The sequence below is a fragment of the Copadichromis virginalis genome, linkage group LG1 (assembly GCF_057382275.1).
Source record: "Copadichromis virginalis isolate Kocher_CV1m ecotype Utaka linkage group LG1, C_Virginalis_male_GT1.1, whole genome shotgun sequence".
In the NCBI taxonomy this organism is placed as follows: domain Eukaryota; kingdom Metazoa; phylum Chordata; class Actinopteri; order Cichliformes; family Cichlidae; genus Copadichromis; species Copadichromis virginalis.
The window spans coordinates 39,710,432-39,725,525 of record NC_140618.1 but is presented as its reverse complement, the minus strand read 5'-3'; the positions used below and the strand labels follow the sequence as shown (position 1 = coordinate 39,725,525).

General features: G+C 40.4%; 1 protein-coding gene and 1 pseudogene across 1 annotated transcript in view; one reads left to right on the top strand and one right to left on the bottom strand.

The window, feature by feature from the left end:
* shank2b (SH3 and multiple ankyrin repeat domains 2b) overlaps positions 1-15,094 on the bottom strand; it is a 230,239-nt gene that overhangs the window by 127,475 nt on the left and 87,670 nt on the right. The window lies entirely within an intron of this gene.
* On the top strand, positions 9,925-13,459 carry LOC146719249 (histone H1 pseudogene; annotated as a pseudogene).

Here is a 15,094-nt window from a genome sequence, read left to right as displayed (position 1 = left end):
GCCTGAACATCTGAAGGGGGATTCACTGAGTCATTATCACTTTCCAGGACTAATATCTCAGACCTCTCTCTCTTTCTACAACAGACGTGTTGATGAAGAGATGCTATCGTCTAATAATCTAGCACATTTAGGAGCCACTGGGCTATCTGTGTGTGCCCCTGAGGTGTGTGTGGCCTCCTAGCTGCTGAGGCTGGTATTAACTTCTAAGCACGCACACAAATAGGCGTTCATCCCAACTAACCTTGCAACATCTACCAGAAAAGGAAGTGGTAAGTTAGCTATGTGCTAAATAAGCAACAATTCAGAAACTAAGACCTTTAAATCAACTCTCCCACAATTCTTATCTTATAAAATTCCCTTTTTGGTATCTCATACAGGCAAAAGCTTCATTTAAACCTAAACCTAACCAGGCCACTGGACGCTGGAGGTCAAGCAAGCATCTTATGTAATACTTCTAAAAGTGGAATCTATGTAGGTGAAAGCTCTTCATGCATATCAAACAAGCCCTCAGCCAAGCTAAATAATGTTTTAGACTTTGTGCTAAGAGACCAAGTAGTTAGATGGATGCAGTATAAATGCTGTTTGTGTCTTAGTCCAATTTGTGCAAAGTAACTTTGTCGGTGTTCCTTCAAAGGTCACTCCTCACTAACATTCAATGATGTTTTGAATCAATCCTTCAGTTAATAAGACAATTTTAACTCTCCTCGCTCTGCTTCTTCATGCTGTGAGCCACACAGCAGAGGAAAAGGTGAGGAACTCAGCCAAGAACAATAAACACTAAAAACTATCAGATGAGATGGTTTAAAATATCCACAGTGCAAATCTCAGTTTCAATGCCATTTACACATAATTTGAATTTTTTTTACAATTATTTCTCTCACTCAGACGTCAGAGTCTCACGTCCAGTCATAAATAGCAAACTACTGACTGAGTCAAAGGGCAGATTATTTGAGTCATTAAACACCAACACCCAAAAAAGCCCCAACTGGAACAACTAAACGTCTTTCTGCAAAAATCCATCAGATATGACATCCAAATCATTTTAATAATAATAATGAGTCCAACATTTAATGTGCATTCCCATCATTAATGTAGTCTGACAGTGTCATAATACCACAGAAACTCTTAGACAGGCAGTGTTTAGTGTTGACATGGAAAACCGCTGTTAGCCCTGTGTCTCCCATCAACAGTCAAGACCCGGATATTTCTTAATAAAAACACAAAAAGTTGAACAATTACTGTAAATATAGCAAAAGTATCCTCTTTGAAAAAACCTCACAACTATCAGAACTTAAATGAAGACTGCATAGAAACACAAGCCCTGAATTATATGGTAATTCATAGCTATAGCTCGTTATAAACTATCATCTATTAAAAGACACAAGAACAAGATTCTCGTGTTTGCCGAGAACAATCTACAACTGAGCTATTTATGAGAAAAAGATTTACACAATGCAGATGATATAAATAAACTCGGAAAGTATATTTCTGGCTTCGTTTTGTTAAATGTCACCCATTCAGTGATCATTCTGAGATATCCCCAGTACTGGTAACATAATATAAGAACATAGATATAATCTGCCATTGTATCCTTTAAAATAATCTTCCCGCTCACCTCTGTTATATGTTTGTACATTTTTATTACAGTGACTGAATGTGACAGGATACATAGCTGCATTAGATTCTGTAAATCTGAGGTGTGAATTTGCTTTCTGAGCAGAATTTACAGGACAAACTTATTTTCAATTCCATGTTGAAATTTCAGTTTCCAACCCTCCACTCCATAAATGTAGCGTGTTATATGAGCTCTCTCACTCCTAGGGGGTGAACAGCTTTCCCAGATAACGCACTTTCTTAAACAGTCATCATTAGCTCATCGTTAGTTTGTGGGGGTGTGAAAAGTGAATTACACTGATGTGCTTTTACAACATTTCTCAGCTGGAGGAATTAAAGATTTAATTTATGTCTTATTTCGTCAAATGACACGATAACATCAGAATTGGGATGATACTAAGTCCTTAAAAGGCCTAAACGTTAAATACACCACCCCTCACTGGACTGTGTTATGGGACTATACTGTGACTGTATTGACTCTTTAAAATACTTTAACAAATTGTACGTATGTGAGTAACTTATGAAACTCATGAAAAAAGCATTACCATCAGCTTTTGGTATTATAAATCTGTAGTTTTAGTTAACTCAACCATTCAACTTTACTGTTATTTAAATTTCGGAAGATAGATATATTTGTCAAATCAGAAAAAGTGATGATTATGGACTTTTTTTTCCTTATATTTTAAATTCTGAAGCTGTTTTCTTTCTCTTTTCAATTTAGCTAATATTGCATATTTAGGCCGAACATGCTACATTTGCATTTTCCATCAGATGGAGCTATTCAGTTGAAGCGAATGAAATGCTTGCACCTGGTTATGGTCATGCACAAGTTACCAGCAAGATGCTCTCTTTTTAGGAATACTACAACAAATTCAACAAGGGCACCTAAACTACTCACCTAAGCTAAGTAAACATGCACAACACTACAGCATCTTTACACATGGATTAAAAAAGAGATTTAAGTTGAACTAACTGATATTGGTCATACATTGTCGACTGCTAAATCCAGCACATTATGATAAATGATGGTGCTCACATACAACATGATGTTCAAGCATAGGGACCTTTTCTTCAGTGGTTTTCATGTATATGAAATCCCTCCCTAACTTTCTTTGTAGTTTCTGAATTATAAAGGCATTTTTTTCATTTTCACTTGAGTTCAGTGGAACAAGAGGCCGAACGCCCATCACTTTATGAAAATGCCACAATGACAGATGGGTAAATTACTGTTATCTGACACTACCATATCAGTGGTGACGCAAAAAGGGGCTGATTCATAATTCCCTGAAACCACACATTTACTGCTCAAGACAAGTAATTTGTAGTTTTGTACAGTACTTTTAACTAAGCCCAATAAAGGGCTGATTTCAGATTTGATATATAAGTTTAAATGTAAGTAATAGAATTTAGCTAAATGTTTGCTGCAAGAGATTTCAGAAAAGAACACTGCGCATATTGATGCTCAGAAAACACATGTTCTGCAACACCACAAACATTTATGATAGACCTGAAAATACCTGGAATTATTGCCCATAATAATAATAATTATATTTAATAACAATAATTTTTATAATGTTATTTTTATGTATATTTTGTCTTACACTTTATAGATGCAGAGAACCTAAAACTATGCAAGTAAGGCAGTTAAAATAAGTACTAGATGGATATTATGTTCTGTCACCGAAGACTTATTTTCAATTAATAATCTTTCATTTAGTTATGGCACTTGATTTAAGCTTCCAGCCTGTGGGCGCATGACTCTGACATGAGCTGTACCACAGCAAACCAATTCACTCGCTCATTAAATGCAATGGCATCATTAGTGCTATTTATATTTAATCCTTACTAAATGTTAATAGTAATGACATTAGGATACATTGAAGTCCGTCTCTGCTTTGTGCTTGTATTCGCTGAGGATGCTGATTTTTGGCATCCTTTCTCAGCCTATAGGCGACACAGCCCGACGCACAGCTCCGCTCGCGAGTCTTCATTGAGAAACTAGCAGCGAAAGAATAGAAAACGTCAACCCAGCGACACTGTTTCACACACAGCCAGATGGATCGGCTGCCCGGGGTCTGCTTGAGTGAGGGGAACGAGGCGCAGTCATGTCTGTGCGTGTTTTCTCCACCTTTCAGTCCCATTTTCTTCTCTTTTCTGTGACCTACAAACTAGTCCAATGTCGGGCGCTGTCTCTTTTTTTTTCTTTGTCGCCCGAAAAAACCCCCAGACAACTCGCAGATTTAGGTTCGTGTAACCTAAATACGCGCCGACCTACCTACAGCTTGACAAACGCGGTTAAAATAACCCAAGAACGAAGACAAAGCGAGCAAAATTCCTCCACTTTCTCCACTAAGTTGTGTACTGAAGGAAGTCTCAATGCCCAGAAGCTGAGCGCCTTATTTGAAAAGTAAAGAAGAGAGTGCGCAGGCTCTTACCTTCCTTTTTTAAGGCATTTATGATCGACTTCATGTTTACTCCCTTGCTACTCCGACTTGGCGTCGCAGTTCGTGCATATCACAGGACTTTTAAGACCCAGAGTTTTCCTTTCAGCACCACGGAGAGCGACTCTACAGCGCACATGATCCCGCTCGCACCCTCATCTACCACCGCCTCCCCGGTTACAGTAGCACGACCCCTTCCGCAGACACTCGCGCACATGAATCCCTAAACTCCGCCCCTCACACACTTCCCTTTCATCCTCGTCTTTCTCACTCTCGTGGGGCTGAACCGCACTGCATAACCTCACACTGGAGCTGGAGCAGAGAAAGTCATTAGTGAGAATGGAATCCAAGTAATGCTTTACTGCAACAACAATACACCGTAAACAAAAACAAAGGCAGCATCAAAGCAGCTCATTTTCTGGGCACTATTTACTTTTAAGGGAATATTATTGTTATACTGTTACATTATATATTCCTTGTATTGCATTTGTTTTCTTGCTCTTGACAATAGTTTCATTAAAGCACATTTTGAGGTCACTTTGAAAGAAGGGCAGATGTGAGAGTGAAAGTGAGGTCAAAGGTCAAATGTGATGGATATTTAGACTCTTCATACACCAGTATCATTTCCTGTATGTTGCCAGTACAAATAAAGACAAAGGACTTTTAGTCTTAAAGATGAAAGGCATTTTATAAAATTTGACTTTATTTGACTCAGTCTGTCAGTCGGACATCCAAAGTGCCTGCATGCCATCAATACAAACAACAGAGCATTATTATCACTTTATTATCACTCTAGCTTATGATCACTCTATTGACCTTTTCAATCTGTACACGGTACTTTCTTTATGCTTACCGTAAATACCGCAGTTGTAGGAAATCATCATTAAGTTGACCTTGATAACCTTGGTGGATGGATTGTTAACGGAATTCATCCAAAACTTTTTGAGCTCTTGTGTTTAGAGACAGAATGATGATGAAAACACAAATGTACTGGCTGAGGTAAAAAGGGAGGAACAATTACTTTTATTTCTTTCTTTAACCTAATCTGTACTAATTATACTGAGTTATCTGTGTTTTGCCTTCATACTGAGGACTGTAGTTGCTTCATTTAGTAATTTTTAGTTTGTCAAAACAACATTTTAGTTGCAAACAGATACACTTGGGACTATTGTAATGCATTATTATTAGGTTGTCCTAAAAACCTTTCACTTGATCCAAAATGCTGCAGCTAGAGCACACACAGGGACTAGAAAGAGAGCATATTTTGCCCATACTAGCTTCTCTTTATTGGGTCCCTGTTAAATCCACAGTTAAATTTAAAATCCTGCTCCTCACATAAATTCTCCTATACGTATACTACTACTACACTCTACTTTTAAATACCCCAGGAACCACGAGTAAAGCAGCAGTATAAGAGGAAGTGCTTTATTGAGCCCCTCTTCTGTGGAACCAGCTCCCAGTTTGGATTTGGGATACACACACTGTCTCTGCTTTTAAGATTAGGCTTCAAACTTTCCTTATTGATAAAGCATATAGTTAAGGCTGGATCAGGTGATCTTGAACCTTAGTTGTCATATCTGACATTGCAGTAGGCCAGGCTCAAAACTCAAAACTTTTTAACTCTCTGTGTTAATGCACCATTTTGCATTTAATCATCAGTTATTATTAATTTCTGTCTCTCTTCCAGAGTGTGTCTTTTGTCCTGTCTCCCTCCCCTCACCCCCAGCAGACAGCCATCTGCTGGGGGTGAGCCTCCCTGAGGCTGGTTCTTGAGGTTTTTTCCTGTTAAAAGAATTTTTCCTTCCCGTTGTTGCTTGGTGGTAGGTGTGTTGTAGAGATATGTATGTTGTCAGCGAGTGCTCAATAAACTCCTTAGATCAATAAACTCCCAACCCAGACGTGTGAGAATAAGACTGATATGTCCTACCCTGACAACCCACAGATGCCAGTATCATTTTACCAAACACCACAGGACACTGCACACTTTTGATGTTCTGGTGGAGGGTCTCTCTTTCACACATTTATTATATACATGTGTGTTTCATTATTTGTGCATATAGTTTAAGCACTAATGACTTTGTTAGGTTTAACAAAGCTTGTAACAATGTTAATTACACATGAAAAAGCGTGCTTTTCTGAAAAGGACAGATACCCACTTGCTCACATGACCCCGAGATGCCACCTAAATAGATAGTCATCTTTTTAATTCCTTTAAATAAATCAGCCATGGTTGTCAACTTTCTGGTGATAGGGACGGTTTTAAAGTAAGCATTTGGTTTGGTCACGTTTGGTTTTTGACTCAGTTCAGTCTCTGGCTAAACAACGAACTTCAGCAGCATGGGAAAATGACATGAATAATAAATCAGAGTTCCTGAGAATGAAGCATAAGCTAGATCACGGTTTGATGGTGGAAATGTTAGATGCTGTTGATGCATTGTTGCAAGAGGTTGCAGCACATGCTGGATTTCATATTAGCCTGTTTTGGGGAGCAGAGGCTGAAGGGTTAAAAGCATGGGATGTGCACTGGTGAGGGGTTCTTCCAGAAAGAAATCCCTTGTGTTGCTAGGCAACTCAGAGGGGGGCAGTTCTATAGATCATTAAGGCTACGGTTCCACACCACTGTGCCTACCTGTCTTTTGCATGATGAAATATTTCCACATGACTCCTTTATCTGTGGCGGCTCCTCTTTGTTCAAGCTCTGCTGTTGTGTGAAGTTGTGTGCTTACACGCTGCCCTTCTCAATGAGGGCTCGTTAAGACTTTACAACTCGATTTCCTTATCCTCCATCTGTCTAAGCACAACTAATACAAATTCATTCAAGAAGTGACCCTGCAACATAACAGATGGATACATGCAAAAGCATATGTTGTCATAAAATATGCAAGCAAACAATTACCATACTGTGCTCGCCACATCACCCAAACCACCCGAGCATGATATATAATCCAAGCCATACGCAGACTGTTCCAGAAGTTTCAGTTTCAAATAAAAAATCTATTCAGCCATAAAGACTCCTTTAACTAACAGACCTTCTGTAACAGTCTCCATTTACAGTAACTGAGAAAGACGTTAAATCACAATATGCACTAACATGGCTTTATTTGGATCTTTCTAAAGCTATTGCATATACACCAACGTTTTTATGGACCTTGCTTATGAAAGCTATTGTAGAGGCAGGAAAAGGAGCCAACTGTACATTTATTCATCATTCAGTCCTGGTGATTATCAAGGTGGTATCACAGTAAAGATTCCACTAATGAGACTTAATTCATCCACTGTGGCGACTGACAGAGGGCTTGAAAGATCCATCAAAGATCAAATAGCTCTGTGATTAGGCCTATGAAAATCAAAAACCATACCTGATTTAAATTTGGCTGATCTCACATTGAAGGTTATCCTTTTCTGCTCCACTGGACCATTTTCAGTGTGGCTGCTATTTTTACATCTCTCAGTAGAGCCCCATCATGTCCCCTTGTACTTGTGCCTCTGTGATGGGTGCCGGATTTTCCAGTGTGGCAAAAAAGTAATCCTTCAAATAAATTTTCATTTTTGGGAAGTTAAGTCAAGAGGTAGCAAATATGGTGAGTGGGCCAGTGATGATGATGCAAAGACTATAGGCCAAAAAAACAAACAAATTAAAAATTACCTGCACGGTCTCCTTCAAATGCCATCAGCCTTTACATTAGAATCCAGTACTAACAGCTTCAGTCTGGGGAACCAGACTGGGAATCCAGTATCATTGAATACTGGAAGAAAAAACTGATGAGCAGAGTCCTGTTCTTACTCTTTGCCCAGCATTTCATCTTCAAGCTTGCAAACGATTCAGCCGAACACTGCTTAGTTGTACATGTCATCACCTACAATTATCACTGGTATGAAATTCATTCTCATGACCAGTTAAAGGTTGGTGGTGAAATCAGGGTGCACAGTGCACGTCAGAGCAGAATCAAATCTTTGTGGTAGAAGATTCTGACATGTTTGAGAAATTATTATTAAAAACAGAGATCAGTCAGACTTAAGCCAAATGAAATGTTTAGATTTTCATGGCTCTCATCTTTTGATCACTCCTTGAAACACAGTAATCAAATACATTATGCGCACGAGGGAAGCTCAGTGCAGCAAAATTATTTATATGTAACAGCAGAATAAGATGTTGTACAGTTATGAAAAGCTCTGCACTAACATGCAGTTCTTAGTTACATGGTAAGTCAGGATGTGGACTGTATTTCTCTATCCTAATGACACAGTGCTAATCACGCTGGCTGTATTAAAAAAAATACCCCAAATTCTCAACTTTCTTAACCTGTCTTTAAAAAGAACTCTAATCTGGCAACATTAGGAGCGTGACATGGTATAATACCAGAGGAGCTGTGAAAGCCAGTTATAAACAAAAATCACTTTTAATAGAACAGAGTTACTAAAATACTACAAAATGCCAGATCAGACCACTGAATGTAATTATGTGAGAAATCATCACTAATGACTAGTTTACCTGTTTGGCATTGTTAGATTTGTATTGTTGATTGTCATTTATGCTTAGAAATATTTACTTATATATGCTTAGAGTTTTGTAATTAGTTGTAGATTGGTAGAGGTTTTGATCCTTGATAGTCTGCAAACTTTGTGTGTATTAGACAGCACTTTGGGAGCATGAGAGGTCATACCGTGTCTTATTATTTTATGGTAGGATTAACGTAGTTGCGTCTGTTCTAGTCTAAGTGCTCTTTGTTTAGATGAACTGCAGGACTTCCTCACCGTGTTATCTAGGATGAACCATCTAGGGTGAGGGGGAGGCTACCCTCTTCCTGACCAAGGATGTTTGACCCTTTGATCAGCAGTCCCCACACACACACACACACACACACAGGCAAGGTACTCTTTGTTTGTATGTAGACGTCGTATGTTAATGAACCTATGCATATTCATGTAACCTCAATAAAAGGACAGTGTATGGGAGAACGGACGAGACCAACTGGAGTCAAGCGGTTGTCCGGTTCTCTCCCGTGCACGAGTAACATGAAGAAGTTTGCCTACTTGCGTCTTGCTTGCAGTGTAATTATATTGTCTTAACGTTCCAGCGAATAGGTTTATGCTACAAACCTATCATTAATTGGTCCTTCGATGCCGGAGCCCTGGAATCGCATTCACCGAGGGGAGGAGGGACACGCTGAAAGACTGACGTCAGCCAGGAAGTTCCTGTGGATTCGCTGTATGTCTTTTCTCCTCGATGAATGGCGATTGGCGGGATTCGAGGCTGATATTACACGCTAAGCAACACCGAGTAAGTTTAGAGTCCAACTCTATAACTGTACGTCTTCGCCGCTCAGTGGGGCGTTGTCCGTGGCCGCTTAGTGGGGCTAAAATTACGTCTTCGCCGCTCAGTGGGGCGTTGTCCGTGGCCGCTTAGTGGGGCTAAAATTCGCCGTCTAAGTGGGGCGATGTACAAAGCCGCTCAGTGGGGTTTTTTGTACAGAAGCATTAAGTCGCAGAGTTGCGCAGTTCGAACTTTTTTTGGTTCGCCGTCTTAGTGGGGCGAAATACAGACCGCTGTGTGGGGTACTGTAGTGAGTTCTCCACCGCTCAGTGGGGTGTTGAGAAGTTCCGCGGGGTCCAGATTGTGCTGGACAGTAGGCCTATTTTGTGTTGTTGTCATTGTCGTCGTCGTTGTTGTTGTTGTTGTGTGTGCGGAGCAGAACATGTGGTCTGTGACACCGACTGTTGTTGTTATCACGGGTTTCTAAGCAACCAAGAGTGAGTCGGAGGGAGACAGACGTTTGTGCTGGACTTTGCTCCTGGCAGCACAAAGTATTTATGTAAAAAAGAGAGAGAGCGACGGCTCCACAGCTGCGCGGGTTCACGCAAGCGCGGTCACGCGGACCTGAGCCGTGCGGTTAATCGCAGGCTTATAAATGGAAGAGATTCAAATGTTAGAAGTTTTCAGAAAACACACCAGCCTTGGAGAGCTGTGGAGAAGGCCAGCCCACATCAGCAGCACTTAAGATATGCTCTGGTGAATGGCTTTCCCCCCACCCCTTGCTGACACAATGTTTATTCTTTAGCTTGCCCTGATCGACAGCAGCCTGTGTGCCAGACCATAGATTTAATTGAGGTGGATAGTTGTTAAAAGTAACCTACATTAAACTTGTGGTTGCTTAAATTCAGTACAATGACATGTGAGGTGAAGTGATATAGGTAAATATTTAAACTAATGAAGTGCATAGAGGCACTTGACCTGTGTGGAAGACGGTCGTCTTATTATGTGCCATTGTTGAGATATGGAGCACACCTGTGAAAACAACTAATATGCTCAACCCTGTATGAAACATCTAAAAATACATGATGGAGAAGCTGTGTTGAATATGTAAGTGTAAGACTTTGCCACTGTGGGCAGAGCATGCAACTACTGTGTGATGTCGCGTTGCAGTTTTGTTTTTGTTTTTTGAGCTGATGAGCAAGCTACACATTATCAGATCAAGAGCTGTCTGAGAACTACTCAAAGAGAGGGAAACAGAGAGTGTGCAGCGTTTCCATGAGCAGTTTTTCTGCACCTTGACTCGTGTGTGTGTGTGTGTAGCATCAGCATCATGTTTTTGTTTATTTGTTTTGTTGGATTAAAAATAATTAAATAAACTGGTGATCATGCTTATGGATCACCATGGCACATATCTCCAGCCATATGGTTTATTTATGCAGATGAAAAAGTGAGTGTGAATGTGTCTGACATCACAGTGTTTTTGTGCACTGTGCAAAAGTGATTGCCTCTGATTGTGAGTGAGAGCAGTGATTTTGCAGACCACCAGCTATTGTGAAGAAAAAAAAAAAGAGTGAAAAAGAGACAAATTACATTGTAGACGAAGAGAAATAATCATAGGAAAAAGGTTTTGTGTTGATCAGCCGAAAAACAACTACAATGTCATTTTCTGCTTTTAAGAAAGGATTGTTCACACAAACACAGACAGAGAGAGAGAGAGAGAGAGAGATGTGTGTTGATTAAGCAGTGATGATAATAATGAAATGTCTTAGTTTGTCACTTTCAGGTGAAAAGCAGACCTGTATCAATTTTCCACATGCAACAGTCGGAAGAAAGTTATAGTTTAACATCATTGGAAACATGCAGGCCAAGTTTCTGGCTGACTTATTTACAGTGCCATGTGTTTCTCAACCTCACAAGCGAGCTCACTCCTCCCTGAAGATAAGGAATGCAGCTCCAAAGCAATAACATGATAAAGAGACAGCAGCAAGTCCTGAGCACAAAAAGTCCCAGCAAAGCAGCAGCAATGTGGATAAACAGCAGCAGAAGAAGAAAGCAAACCCATCTTCCTGTCTGATTGGTTGAATTTCACGGAGGGGCGAGCAAGATGGCAGCGTGAAGAGGAGTTTTTGTTTGAGTTCTCAGCACGAGACACTTATTTGACGTCTTTCTGGCCTTCGGGACTTTTTTGGAGATCAGCGCGCTAAACTTGCTGGATCTGAGGCCAGGGTCTGCGGCGGCAGCATGTTGAAATGCTCAAAAAGGACTGAGTGACTCGGGCAAGCCACATGCGGCTAGCGACATGAAAGAAATGGACCCTTCATGATGCGTTCAACGTGCCAGCGCTGTGGTGGGAAAGGCTCCATCATAAACACGCCCTACGCCCTGCACCGAGGTTCAGGCCAAGAAGAAGAAGACGATGACTTCCAAGCCCAAGAAGGTCAGCCTCAGCGTGGGCGAGCTGATTGTGAAAGCCGTGGCCGCTTCCAAGGAGCGCAACGGCCTGTCCGTGGCCGCCCTCAAGAAGGCTCTGGCTGCCGGAGGCTACGATGTGGACAAGAACAAGGCCCGTGTCAAGACCGCCATCAAGAGCCTGGTGGCGAAGGGCACTCTGGTGCAGACCAAGGGCACCAGGACCTCCGGATCCTTCAAGATGAACAAGGCTACTGAGAGCAAAGCCAAGAAGCCCGCCGCGGCCAAAGCCAAGAAATCGGCAGCAGCTGCTAAGAAGTCGCCCAAGAAGGCAGCAGCAGCACTTCAGCTACTAGACAGGACAAAGCTGAAGGAGAACTGCCGGGACTGTTGAAGTGGGAGAGGACAAAAGAGTGAGAGGACAACAGAGTGAGAAGACTAGGTGAGAACACATAGGAATTATTTAATGTGGGAAATCAAAATTTGGGTTAGCAAACCTGGGGAAAAGAAAACTGACTGCTTAAGTTGGAAAATTGAGACGGAGTCTGAAACATTGCGAAAATAGAAACATATACAAAATCACACACACACAAGCAGAACATGCATTAACCCTACTAACAATTCCAAACACAAAATGACTCATGAAGACTCATAGCACATTAGTTAAGAAATGATTAAATAATAGCAGAGAAATGTGTAGGAAAGGCAGCTTTAAGAACATGCTCTGCTGGAGATGCAGCTCCACAGACATGCATTAGACCTGCCTAATAACACAAACACATGTAATGAAAATTAGCTTGTTATCTTTCATCAGTGTTAAATTAGTGTCAATTTAGCAGACACTTGTTATCAAATACTGAATTTATCCTAAAGAAAAAAATTGACTCTCCAGGTTGCAGGACAACAGTTTAACTTTTGTGGGAAAAAAGATCCTGGTTTGACCAACCAGTGATCAGACAATAAATTTAGTTGTTAAAATGGTAAATTGGGAGAAGCTTCCTGCTTGATTGAGGCAGCACATGTAATTTACTGTATGAGGGAAATTGTCTGTTGTGATACTATTTTGAACATGCTTTTCTGTCGTCCTGTCAACTTAGTGGGTTAATAGCTGATATGCAAATTAGTTGATCGGTTTTAGATTAATGAAAGGTGACTGAATTCTAGTATGAGTGAATGAGATGTGTTGGAGTTGTTGTGTGTTGAGTGGAGACTCTAAAACACTGAGTTTCCTGCTTTGATGTGCGAGTGAATCCTGTATTTAGATACACAACTCTGAATACGTCAGAACAGACTGTTTTGTGAAGTGCATGACAGCATGTCACATGTTTTATGATGAAGGGAAAAGGAAAAATTGAATAAAATAGATCTGTGGCTTAAATGAGTGAAGAGCACAGACCTGGTAATTAAACTCATAGCTAATAAGACATTAGGATTATGTTGTGTGTTGTGCAGCTGATGGTTGATCTGGAGTGAATCTAGCTGATGATTTTTCTTTTGTTGTGAAGTTGAGCCTGCCGATTAGTATGATGGTATGATAAACCATGCTAATGGTATGATTTACCTGAGATGAGGAGTTTGTGTCATGACTTAACAAGGCCTTTTTATTTTGATACTTTCACAGTGCACTGAAAGTTTTGTTTGATAATCTCTGTTATTTTTCATTTTTATCTTTTGAACAGGCACTGATTTTGTTTGTCTATTTTCTTTTCTTTAAGCAGATCTGCACGTCGGGAATTAAAAATGCTACATGTCGTCGAGAAAATTGTGCCAAGTGAGTTCTCCACATTTAAATGGACTCTGGAGAAAGCCACTTATTTGGGACAATTAGGAAATGAGAGTCCCCCCCAAAAAGGATTCAACGAGGAAATCCAGTCTAAATTATTTTTCTTTTTGAAATAACGTCGTTTTGCTGAGCGTGGAAACGAATGCGATGATAATTTCCACAATTAGCAAAAGAAGGAACCACTGAGTGGATGAGTAAGAATTTTAAAATAACTGACTGCCTGAACATGATTGTGTGAAGCTAACCCCCACCTGACAAAGGTGCAGATGAACCCATGTGTTTCCTTTTACAGGAGCAGAAAGATGACAGCAACACTCTAGGTTGCATGATGATTTAACCTTTTAAATGCCATTTTCTGTGTCTGTGCATTTATCAGGTGTGTTATTCATAGGCTTGAGTTGCTCACAGAGATATCTGTGACAAAGTATGCATACGCCTGCGCAAGCGCTAACATTTGCATTTTCGTTTTTACAGCATTACGGTTCTTCATGTGTTTGATCATGTGATTTATAGGAATACTGGCTAATGTTTCTCTACTACAAGATTTCTGGGTTTATGTGTGAGGAAAACTGTGTTTACAGGTTATGAGTGGTGATGCTGTTGCATTGTGTTGATGGGAAAATGTGAAGGTTACTTTGATAATGTGAATAACCTGTGTGAAATTTCCTGTGTTGAGAACTGGTGTTACTTCTTTCCACAGCTAGGGTTGACTTTATGGTGTTTTTATGGCACCTCTGGAACCTGTTGACCTGTGTCTGACCTCTGTCTGACTACAGTCAATGTGTATTGCTAATGTTAGTTTCTTTGAGAATGCTGTGGAAGATTCAGCTGAAACGGACAAGTGACATGAGTAGAACAAATAAGAGATACAGTGTTTCTGGGATAGTTTGATATGGGCTCATTAGCTGGCCACTTTTGAGCCCATAGTAATATATATGTGGAGTGACTTTGCTTAAGAGCAGTCACCGATTACATTAATGTTGCCTGAGTACATGGGATGATCCATGTCTGAGGCGACTTATGAAAATAATTGTAGTTTACTGATTTGAGAAAACCTGCACATGACACTTGTCTTGCTGATGTTGAATGCTTCTTGTCCTTATGATACAATTGTTTACAGGTATGGAGTTTGATTTTACTTCCAGATTTTGTTTTCCAGGCCATGATGGTGTGTATGCAGGCTCCTGGGAGAGCCAGGTGTTAAGCAAACTTAATATGCAAAGCACACTAACATTTTCATTGCAGGATTATAGGTCCAGGGTGGTGCTGCTCCAGGGGAGGAGATGCCCTGATGTTGCCTGGGATATGATCTAGCTAATCTTTTTCTTTAAGACTGGAATCCAGGTTTGGTGAGTTGACGCATGGGTGTGTCCATGCGTCAAGAGGAGGGGTCCAAGGATTAACATTAAACAATGTTTTTTATTATTGTTGCAGTGATTTGTGTGATTAGCCGTTTTATTTACAAATATTAAACCTATGCAAGTGGTGCACCCATGTTCAGATGAGGCTTTGATGGCCTATAAGTGAAGTTCACTGAACTAAAGAATGTGGTTTGATGATTGTTGACATACTCTCCAAATAGTTTGTCTTCCT